The sequence below is a fragment of the Pelodiscus sinensis genome, chromosome 12 (assembly GCF_049634645.1).
Source record: "Pelodiscus sinensis isolate JC-2024 chromosome 12, ASM4963464v1, whole genome shotgun sequence".
Classification (NCBI taxonomy): Eukaryota; Metazoa; Chordata; order Testudines; family Trionychidae; genus Pelodiscus; species Pelodiscus sinensis.
The window spans coordinates 10,656,532-10,668,736 of NC_134722.1; positions in this window are offsets into that span (position 1 = coordinate 10,656,532).

Here is a 12,205-nt window from a genome sequence, read left to right on the forward strand (position 1 = left end):
TGTGATGTCTAGAGCCCTGCACAGATACAAAATTAGTATCTGCATCTACATCTGTATCCATGAAAATGAGCCACAGGGAGCTGCGTGGTGCAGATATCCCCGGATATAAAGTGGATAACTGTGGATTTGAAGGGCTCTACTAACATCCACTTAATTAGCTGGCAAGCCATGGCCATTAACTGCTAAGCGTTACTTATCCAGAACTGTGGTGTACTTGTCTTCTCCAATTTTTTTAAAAAAGAGTGATCCTGGGGCACTTTATAAGAGACTAACAAAAATATACAGTATAGCTTTCATGGGTAAAACCTACTTCATTAGATGAATTGGAGTGGAAATGACCGAACCCAAGAGATACATATAACCAGGGCTTGACAAACAGCAGCGAAACCTACTCGCCAGCCCGTGCTTGCGCAAGACCCGCATGGCGCATGCGCACGCCAGTGGTAAACGGGGTGACCAGCTGAAATCTACTTGCCACTGGTGAGTAGATTCAGTGATTTGTCGAGCCCTGCATATAACAGCAGAAATACCTGTCAATTGTAGGACCTGTGTTAATAAGGCTCATTAAGTGAGCTGGATGTGTCCCATACATAACCTTTGTAAGAGTCATGACTTCCACCAGAAGCACACAAGGCTCCAGGCTTTTAACCCATCAGTGATCTACAGGCAACTTTCTAAACAGGAAATTTACAGATGCCCCTGCTGGCCCAGTGGGGTACAGCTGTCCTGGTCTCCATCTGTAGCCCCTTGCTGCCCTCCTGTGGTCATTCTACAGTAAACGGTCTTTTCTACCAGACTCCTCCCTTTCCATTTTATGAAAAACAATCAAATTCCAGGCACATCTGTTTGTCCCAGTACAACCAAGCCCTGACCTTGCTTTAAGTTATGATAAGAGGAAGCTGTCTACCAAATGTAATGTTCCTCACTCTTGCCAATTAGGAAGAATTCTTGAACAAACAGACTCTCAGATGATGGACAGACACACATTTCTAAACTATATGGTAAGATTTCATACACAGAACCAGCAACACAGAGCTCTGCTCCTGCAGTTCAGCTCTGAAATCCAGTGTGGGGTTTTATAGCACTTGGTGGATTTTTTTTTTTTTTTAGTATATTGTCACACCTACACTGTGAGTCTCCATATTGTGTATATATATGAGACATCCCCATAAATGAATGTGCACTTGGGACAGATTTGTATTGCATAGACCAAAATGCCAGTTAACAGTAAAATGCTGTATTGCTTAAAGAAATATAAAATGGATTGGTTGGCTTGCCACATGTATTATTAACTTGTCTTGCAAAACTGCATTTCTCCAGCTACACTGCATGCACGTTGTGCAGTCAGGTTAATGCATAAGTCTATCACATTATTGGAGCCCAAATGGGTTAGAATGTGATCTAATGACATCTTGCGTGTTCACACGTTGTTCCAGCAAATTTACTGTTGTCAGTGACAGCTGAATAGCTTGCAAATGATATAATGCCTTTGGGAGCTGTAGACAGGGTCTGTGACGCACTGCTTGTTACTCAAAAGACATTGACTGAGTGGAGAAAACCGAGAGAAGAGCCACAAAAATGATCAGAGGGCTGGGGGAACTGACTATCAAGGAAAAAGTAAAAGACTGAAGTATGGAACATTTGCATCAGCAGCAATGAACAGGGAGCAGCCCACGCATGCGGGAAAGTTGGCAGAACTGAGGAAGGAACGGAACGATTCAGCATAACCAAGGTGTGTGTGTGGTGGAGGGGTAACTAGCATGAATAGAAGTTAACAGGGCCACTGATGGTGGGGGCAGTTGCCCTAGGGCTTGGTGATTTAAAAGGGCCTGAGGCTCCAGGCTGCCTATGCCGTTACCACGGCAAGGAGAGCAGCCGGAAGCCTAGCCCATTAAATCGCCACCGGAGCCCCTTGTGGCGCGATCAGAGTCACACTGAAGGGCTGGCTGGGGGAAGCTAGTCTCTAGCACCACTCCTTCCACCTGTGGGCCCGGAGCCACACCTCCCCCACATTGCCCAGAGCCCGGCAAAGTCTGTCACCGGCCCTGGAAATTAGTATGCGGAAAACCTACACGTAGGTCCTGATGGTGAGGTGTCTCCAGCTATGGAACAGTCTTCCAAGCGAAGTAGTTGAATGGGCTAAAGCTACTAAACTTGTGTTATTCTAAAGAGATGAGTGGGACTTTCAGAAGCCTCAGCATTGGCATGCTCCTAGGGGAGTCAATGGGAGCTGTTCCGTGGACTCCCAAGGGGACAGCGTTCAGCTAATGCTGTGGAGCGTTGAAAATCTCACTCCAAGTGTGCAAATGGGAATAATTTGGCGGGAAAGGAGACCAGACACCCTTCATCTGTAGCCTGGCCTGGCCTGTCTCAGATGTCAACTATTGATTTCCCAGCAGTGTAACTCGTTTAATTTCCGCAAAGTAACTCCTGATTTACACAGATCTGAGATCAGAAGCAGGCTCTATGATGAAACAACAGAGGGAAACATAATATAATAGAGAAAAAGTTCCCCACTAAGGGGACAGGGGAGGGGAAAAATTGTCACCTCAAAGTGACCACGAAAGAGGTGTCAGCGCCTCTTTGACACAATTTCCATCCCATTGTTTGGGAAAAGGGAACTTTGTTACAGCCTCCTCAGCTCTACAGAGCTACAACATTGTCACCTCACAATCAGTCCCCCTGGTGCTCTAGGGGTCTGCAGAGAGTCTTTTATTTCTATTCACATTTTTGGTCCGATATCCTGTCCTGCTGGGAATGTCCACTTGTAGGGTTGCCAGCTGTCCGGTTTTGAACCAAACAGTCCAATATTTGAGCTTTCTGTTCGGGAAACAAATTGAGAAAATACAAATGAGAAAATATAAATGTCCGGTATTTTCTAAATAAGATGTAATGCAGATTGTGATGTAATGTCAAGAGTGTCTGGTATTTTTGTTGAAACCATCTGGCAACCCTATCCACTTGCTATGAATATACCAACCTGTTCCACGTAGAACCTGGTAGATTTGGTTGGCCTGAAATATTTGTTTACAGTGTGTGGCCCCCACTTGAAGTTTTACTTTGTTTGGGAAGTTATCAGTTTTGTGTTGGAGCACAGGTCACTTGGGGAAGAGATTTGAGTTTACCTCTTAGCCAGCATTTTTAGGCCTTACATCTGTTATCGCTCATCCAAGAGGCACTAGTCATCGTGCTATTGGGCCAGTTGCAAGGAAGAAAGGAAGGAGCTAGATGTAAACCCACACACCCAGGCACTCTTGCCAAACACAATGGCTCGCTGTGCTTGCAGTTAATGAGCTATTTGCAGTCTACTGACTAGAGCAGCAGTTCCCAACTGCCAGGCCGCGGACCGGTGCTGGCCCATGAACCGCTGGCTGCTGGGCCACGTCAGTGCTGAGGCAGAGGTACACCACCCAGCACCTCCTCTCCCGCTGCAGCTGTTGGGCGAGGCATGTCCTGCCCCACCTCTCAGCCAGCCAGCGCCAGTCAGGGGCGAAGTCTCCTCCCGGACACGGAAGAGCGGCTCACTGCACGGCAGGAGGCTGCGAGGAGCCCGGCATGGCAGCCTTAGAGCAGCCGCGACCCAGGCAGCAGCACCCTGCTGGCAGCTGGGAGGCAGCACAGGGCTAGGTGAGGGGGGTGGGGCAGATTCTGGGGCAGGGCTAGTCCTGAGAGGCTCTGGGGATGGGGCTAGTACCTGGGAGCTCTAAGGGGTGGGAGGGGCCAACACTGGGGTGCTTTGGGGGCAGGGCTAATATTGGGGACTGGGAGCTAGCACTGGAGGCGGATTCTGGGGAGTTTAGATGCAGTGGGACTCTGGAAACAGGAGGATGGCACTGGGGGGGTCTGGTCGGGGGCTCTAAGGGGCAGAGAGTTGGCACTGAGATGTTTGGGATGGGGGGCTGGCACGGGGGGGCTCTGAGGGTGGAAGGCTTGCATGGGGAATTAGGTGCAGGGGACTCTGGGGTCAGTGGCTGGCACTAGGGGGACAGTGGAAGGGTGGGGGGAGCATAAGAGGGTTAGGGCTGGCACTGCAGGGCTCATGGGGTTGAGGTGTGCCCCAGCCCCAGCCCCAGCCCCCAGAGTTGCAATGAACAGCCAGCTTCAGCTGCAGCAGCCATCCACCACATGGTGACTGCTGGAGCTGAAGCTGGCTGTTTGTGACAGCTCTGGGGCCTGGGACTTTTGGCGGACCGGTAACATTTTATTTGAATATGTGTGTATTCATTATTTGCATATAATGAATATGCAAACATGCAAATAAAAAGTTACCGGTCCGCCAAAAGTTTGTGAATGGGTTTGCCAGTCCACAGTATAAAAAAGGTCGGTAATCACTTGACTAGAGCTCTGGATTAGGAGTCAGGAGAGCTGTGTCTCATTGCTGGCTCTGCCACTGATCATGTGTATAACCCGGGGCAAGTCATCACCACTTTGTCCCTCCATTTCTTCTTCCACCATTTTTTTGCCTCTGTCTATCCAGATAGTAAACTCTCTAAGATTGGCACAGTCCCCCAGACCTGGTCTACACTAAAGACTTATTTTGAAATAACTCCCCTTATTTCAAAATTGGAGCATCCACACTTCCAAGCCTGTTATTTTGGAATAAGGGGCTGGTTATTTTGAAATCTATACTCCTGCTTTCCTGGAGGAATAAGCTTATTTTGAAATAGTTATTTTGGGAGTTATTATTTTGAATTTAGTTATTTCTAAATAATTTCCTAGTGTAGACATGACCCCACTAGGTATATGTACAGCACCTAATGTAATGGATATCATCTCAGTTAGGGGCCTGGAGTTTTTGTATGTCTTCCTTCCTTCCCTTCCTCCAATTCATGACTGTAGACAGGCAGAAATCATGCAAGCCAGGTGTCTTTAAATTTTCTGGTGCATGTATTTCTTCTTGTGACAGGCTGTATTGTTCTATACAACTGCTCTCACCACACTAGTGATCATACTGAAATAAGATCAAGCCCTGATACACTGAGTAGTCTGGATGTTACCAGTCTGTATTCCAAACCAGATTTGCCAAAAACATAGGCACTGAATCTAATCACTTTCAGTTATTTTTTTTCCTACAGCAGCAGCAGCAGCAGCGTTTCACTCAGCATTTACAGGATCTGCGAGCAACATTCAGACCCTAATTCCATCTCTCTGTAAACAGCTGTATTATCTCAGAATTGGAACAAATAGTAAAAAATCCTTCCTCACTGTTAACATTCATGAAAAACTTGCAAAGGATGCATCTAAACTGTTTATTGGATGTAAAGTTGCACTGCCTCTGAGAATGAAGATGATTTTTGTATGCTGCCATTGGAACAAGGGTTGCTTAGTTTAAGTCTCACTTTAGCTTAAAAAACATAAACTTGATACGGCTGCTGCCTGGCAATATAATTTGCTGTTTATTTTGGAAACTGAAACTTCCTCTGTATGAATAGCAGAAATAGGTGCACACGTTGGAATGCACCAAATAAAGTCAATGTCAATGAAATGTATCTTACAGATTAAGTTAAGAGTAAGACACCTACGAAAGCCACTGAAAACTAGGGTCAGGCTTTCTCTTCTGGCTCTTTCCAAAGTTCCCTGAAAATATTTGCCTGATTTTGAAGATACAAAACCCCTTGTCATTGAATAGCAACACTAGGGGTTTCACACTGTCAGAGCTATTTAGGTCGCATCCTCTTTGGTGTGACACATTATCATCAATAATAATAATAATAATAATTGTTTGATGATTTATGTTGCCATAGCTGCTAGAATCCCATTGCGCTATGTGATTGATGTCCTTTTGTCCACAAAAGACAGTGGGAATTGCAGCCTCTGATGTAGATTTGCCATGTCTCCTTTTACTGACTAGCCCCCTCTGAAATGTGCATGATCTTTGCAGTTATTGCAAATGTATGTATCTTGCTTATGAGTGGCTTGCTTCCTATAGGCTCTTTTCTCTCTAAGATGTAGGAGCCAACTCCTGTCATGGACTTTGATAGCCTGATGGCAATGGCATGCTATCTGGGAAGCTATCAGAGGGAACAAGAACAACATGCTGTCTCAGTATCTTGACTTCCGACAGTGGCCAAAGCCAGGTGCCCCATAGGAAATGCACAGAACAAGTAATCACCAAGTGATCTATTCCCTGCACTCATTCCCAGCTTCAGTATAACTTCGCTATAGGGACATGTGCACACCAGAGATGAAGGCACATGGAATGGATCCTGACCAATGGGAAATCTTGGCAAGTGATCATAACAGGAGACGCCATCATCTCATTTCCATTGTGCTAGGAGCTGTACAAAACCAGAACGTCTAAATAAGTTTAAACCTTCAGCTTTCCACACTAAACCACCTTTACTCTGGAGATGGAAGCTTTGTAGCTTTTGTGCAAAAGGGCCAGTGTAGACAGCTCAGATTTGTTTTGCGCAAAAAAGCCCCGATCGTGAAAATGGCGATCGGGGCTTTTTTGCGCAAAAGCGCATCTAGATTGGCCATGGACGCTTTTCTGCAAAAAGTGCTTTTGCGGAAAAGCATCCGTGCCAATCTAGATGCACTTTTTCGCAAATGCTTTTAACGGAAAACTTTTAAGTTAAAAGCATTTGCGGAAAATTATGCCAGTCTAGACATAGCCCCAGTGTTTGGCTTCCTGCTAAGGACCCCGCAATTCCCCATTACTGCAATGGTGACATTTGCATGGAAGACTGTCAGCCGATGGTCAGGGCAGTGTGTGTGTGTGTGTGTGTGTGTGTGTGTGTGTGTGTGTGTGTGTGTGTGTGTGTGTGTTACCGAGAAAAGGTTAACGTCTGTGTCTTTACCACTAGGACCGGGGTCCCCTTGTGGAGGGCAGCTAACAGGCTGACAGACGCCCCAGAGTTTATGGGAAGAGCTTATTACATCTCAGATTTCAGCTGCTAGGATACAGGATCCCTTCGCAGCAGGCAGTCTAGGGAAGACTGAGAGATGCCCCAATGGATCTGTCCTCTGGAAGTGACACGATCCAAACGCCTAAGCTCTCCCTATACCTATCCCTTATGACCGGCTGAAGTTCTTTTAAATTGTGCTTGGTTCTGTTACAGCAACTGAAGGAGTCAGGTTAAAACTTAAACAGTTAAAGGTTTATTCAAGAAGCTTATAAATCATATGGTTACAATGGCTATTGCTCTATTTCTTAACTGCTAGCAAATATAGATCTTAAAAATGGTTTCAAAGAAAATAAAGATAGAAAATAGAAATAATGGTACCAAGTGACAGCTTAATCTTTAAAGAGCTCTAAGTCTATGTGTACACTTAAGACAAAGGACCACATCCAGGTACAATTTTTACCCCCTTCTGTGCCTCTCGGTCCCAGCATGTCAGGCCAGGGTCGGTCCCTCAATTCCTAGGAAAGACGAATACGAGGTGGGTGTCCCCATGGAACCTCAGGAGATCGAACACCTAACCCGACCAGCAGATAGATGGTAGATTGACACTCAGAGTAAATGTGCTGCTGGACCCATCTTTATACCCATAGGGACCCGTATCCTCTTTCTTATCTAAGATGCCAAATTGTACTGGTCTGTCTTTGTGACGCCAGTTCTTACAAGCAAGTTTCAAGTTAATTTACACTTGCAAGAGAGATAACTAAAGTGTAAGTACTGGACATTTTTTTACTGGGTGAGAGATTCCTCCCCCCGCGGACGGCTGTGTGTTCGTATCAATATGGGTTTCAGTCAAGGGCACTCCTCGGCAGCCTCTTGGTCAGCAATTGGCGTATCTCTGTTTACAGCCATTCAGAGTCACAGCAGCCTCTCATATCCAGACCTTCTGTTCAAGGCTTTTACTGCTCTGTGCGCCCTGCATGCTCCAGGCAAGCAAAAATGGATGTTACAGGGGGGTTCCTGTCTGGCTACAAAGACTCCTGCCCAGACTGAGATGGCGAGCTACCAAAAGTCATTCATCTACAGACAGACCAGGCAACTTTTGAACTGGTAGTGTAGTGGTGAGGAGTTCTTGTATCCTTATATCAATCTCAGGAAGCCCCCTTGTTCAGTGGAGAGGGGAAGGTGGTTCTGTTCCTGGCCAGCCTCTGAGGTATGTTTACACAGCAGCACATGACAGCAAGCAGCCCAGTCCAACTTGACAGACGAAGGCTTGCACTACAGCATTAGCAACAGCTGTAGAGACCATGATTTTATGTCGTACATTGGGTTGGAGCTCGGGTGACCAGGAGAGAGGGTGGACTTCCATCCGGAGCCTCAGATGGCTGCAGAAGTATTTTCAGTGCTGTAGCGTGAGCCCACATCTGGTGAGCTGGGCTCAGCGTCTCACTGCTATGGGCAGCGTGGACAATGTACCTCAAAATGATGGGGACTAAAATAGCTGATTCCACTCCAGAGAGAGATCTTGGGGTCTCACTCTCTCTGCCCCCTCAGGTCTTAATCTGGAAAATAGAGATCATAGCACTTTCCTGGCTTTGGGGTTGCTTGTATGGATAAATACATTAAAAGATCACAGTAATGAAGGTGATATACACACCTAAGATGACTAGAGCTGACACTTATATCAGGGCTACTCAACATGCGGCCCACAGGTGGGAGCCAAAACAAAAAAGTTGTCAGTATAATGGTCTTCCATTGATATACATTTTAGTAGTTAAATTCCTGGACTGTCATTTCTCATTAAGGGTATGTCTAGACTACATGCCTCTGCCGACAGAATGAAGTGGGGATTTAAATCTCCCCAGCTTCATTAAAATAAAAATGGCCCCCACGCTGTGTCGACTCAGCTGATTGTTGGCACAGCGTGGCAGTCAAGACGTGGATCGGTCGACAGAGTAAGCCTTTGTCGACCGCTCCCTTATGCCTCATGAAGGTGCCCTTTAAATCCCCGCTTCATTGACTATGTTGGGTAGCCTATTTTATATGCCTCTATCGACAGAGGCATGTGGTCTAGACATACCCTAAAAGTGCTGTTATATAGGTGGAAATCATATAATCAATAAATATTGCATTTTATTAATATCAGCAGAACTGACTTACATGGGGCCTGTGTGTTGTGTAGTCTTGCCTTTGTCTTTGTATTCATGCCCGTCAGTGTGAAATAAACTATTTGCATATATATTTGCATGTATACGCAATTTAAGTTGTAGCCCTAGGCATGTGCTGTGAGCATCATTTTGGCCCCTGGAGCTTCCAAAGTTGAGTAGCCCTGCCTTATATTATGAGTCAAATGGGACACCCATGTTGCTGTCTAGACCCTGCAAGAATTTCATTTCAAGATCTGGACACACTGCAATGAGTCCCAATTTCTATGGTAATTCATTGTATGTGCTTGCACTGGAATTTCATTTCCTTTTGTGGCAGGAAGATGGAAGACATAAGCTGTTATAAATAACCACTGCACATGTGCAGCCCGGCTGACTAGACTCTCCATGTGAGAGTCTGGGGGCATATGAATATCACAGCAGATGGTGCAGAGGGAAGTTATTCTGTCTACATGGAACACTTTGTATGTCTGTTTCTTTAACTGCATTTCATCGATGTGAGTCATTTTTTTTGGCTGCTCAGCATTTTTAATTGTATCTTTCAAATGACACCACCAATTTTAGCAGGCCTGGAAATCTACCTATTAACCGAGTGAATCAATTCCCTTTGAAGGAAAGGGTACAATCTTCTGATAGAGGCCCTACCTGATAGCAAATAGTTACAAAGCTTGATTTAATGCAAACGCTTAATTAAGACATTATTTTTAATACTTCATCAACAACAACCAGAATATGAAATGACTTTTTCACCTGAAAAGGAGTCTGGGCTGTTGATCAATAAAAACAACAGAACGCGAGTCACTTTCTCTGCCCTTTACATATGGGCGCAACCATATTAACTCATGCATCAACTATGTGTATGACTACTTTTTTGTAAGACAGCCCCTGCTATTAACCAGTTCATGTAATGGTAACAACCATGCACAGCACATAATACAATGGGCCTTAGAGATAATTTATTGTGCAGGGCTGGCAGTTATAAAATATTTCTGAATATTCAAATCATCATGACAAATGGAACAATGTTTATGAATTTTTAGTTATTTTCGGAAGGGAATAATAGCCCTTCCCAAGTCTCCATCATGAGTGTGGGACCAACTGGTAGATTGATCAAAAAATAAATGACATTGTTTTTCCTGAAGGAGAATAAAAGTCATTAATATCCTGCAATATGAAGAGCAGAGATAATATGCATTGCAAGTGTATGATGGGTTACAGAGAGGCCATCTCTGGGTCAGGTTTATCAATGAAAAAACAGGTGGTCCATGACTCTGAACCAACCATTTTTCCCTAGAATTGACCCTTTGTGGGTATATCATAGAGGTCACGCAAGTTTTGTAAGGAGCCTCAAATGGAAACTCCCAGCCAATGCTGCAAGTTGTGTTAATTCCTGGCCATTTTGAGAGCTGCAAATAATCAGTCCATAAATATTAGTCCTGGTAGACCATAGGGCTTTGTCTAGACTGGCATGATTTTGCGCAAGTACTTTTAACGAAAAAGTACTGAAGGGAAAAACAACTGAGGAGAGTTGGAAGTATTTCAAAGGGACGTTGTTAAGGGCCCAAAAGCAAACAATTCCGCTGTGTAGGAAAGATAGAAAATATGGCAAAAGACCAGCTTGGCTTAACAAGGAGATCTTGCATGATCTCAAAATAAAAAAGGAGTCATATAAAAAATGGAAACTAGGACAACTAACAAAGGATGAATATAGGCAAGCAACACGGGAATGCGGGGGCAAGATTAGAAAGGCAAAGGCACAAAATGAGATCAAACTAGCTACAGGCATAAAGGGAAACAAGACCTTTTATAAATACATTAAAAGGAAGAGGAAGACCAAGGACAGGGTAGGCCCACTGCTTAGTGAGGAGGGAGAAGCAGTAACAGGGAACTTGGAAATGGCGGAGATGCTCAATGACTTCTTTGTTTCGGTCTTCACTGAGAAGTCTGGAGGTGTGCCTAACGTAGTGAATACAAGCAGAGAGAGGGTAAGTTTAGAAGATAGGATACACAAAGAACAAGTTAAAAATCACTTAGGAAAGTTAGATGTCAGCAAGTCACCAGGTCCTGATGAAATGCATCCCAGGATACTCAAGGAGCTGATAGAGGAGGTATCTGAGCCTTTAGCTATGATCTTTGAAAAATCATGGAAGACAGGGGAGATTCCAGAAGACTGGAAAAGGGCAAATATTGTGCCCATCTATAAAAAGGGGAATAAGAACAACCCAGGAAACTAGAGACCGGTCAGTTTAACGTCTGTCCCAGGGAAGATAATGGAGCAGGTAATTAAGGAAATCATATGCAAACACTTGGAAGGTAATAAAGTGATAGGGAATAGCCAGCATGGGTTTGTGAAGAACAAGTCATGCCAAACTAATCTGATAGCTTTCTTTGATAAGATAATGAGCCTTGTGGATAAGGGAGAAGCGGTGGATGTCATATACCTAGACTTTAGTAAGGCATTTGATACGGTCTCGCATGATATTCTTATTGATAAACTAGGCAAATATAACTTAGATAGGGCCACGATAAGGTGGGTGCATAATTGGCTGGATAACCGTAGTCAGAGAGTTGTTGTTAACGGTTCTAAATCCTGCTGGAAAGGGATAACAAGTGGAGTTCCTCAAGGGTCTGTTTTGGGACCCGTACTGTTCAATATCTTCATCAATGATGTAGATATTGGGATAGAGAGTACGCTTATTAAGTTTGCAGATGATACCAAACTGGGTGGGGTTGCGACTTCTTTGGAAGATAGGGACATAATTCAAAATGACCTTAGCAAGTTAGAGAAATGGTCAGAGGTAAACAGGATGAAGTTTAATAAAGAGAAATGCAAAGTGCTCCACTTAGGAAGGAACAATCAGTTCCATACATACAAGATGGGAAGCGACTGTCTAGGAAGGAGCATGGCGGAAAGGGATCTAGGGGTCATAGTGGACCACAAGTTGAATATGAGTCAACAGTGTGATGCTGTTGCAAAAAAAGCAAATATGATTCTAGCTTGTATCAACAGGTGTGTTGTAAGCAAAACTCGTGAAGTCATTCTGCCGCTCTACTCTGCACTAGTTAGGCCTCTGCTGGAGTTCTGTGTCCAGTTCTGGGCGCCACATTTAAAGAAAGATGTGGAGAAATTGGAAAGGGTACAGAGAAGAGCGACAAGAATGATTAAAGGTTTAGAGAACATGACCTATGAAGCCAGGC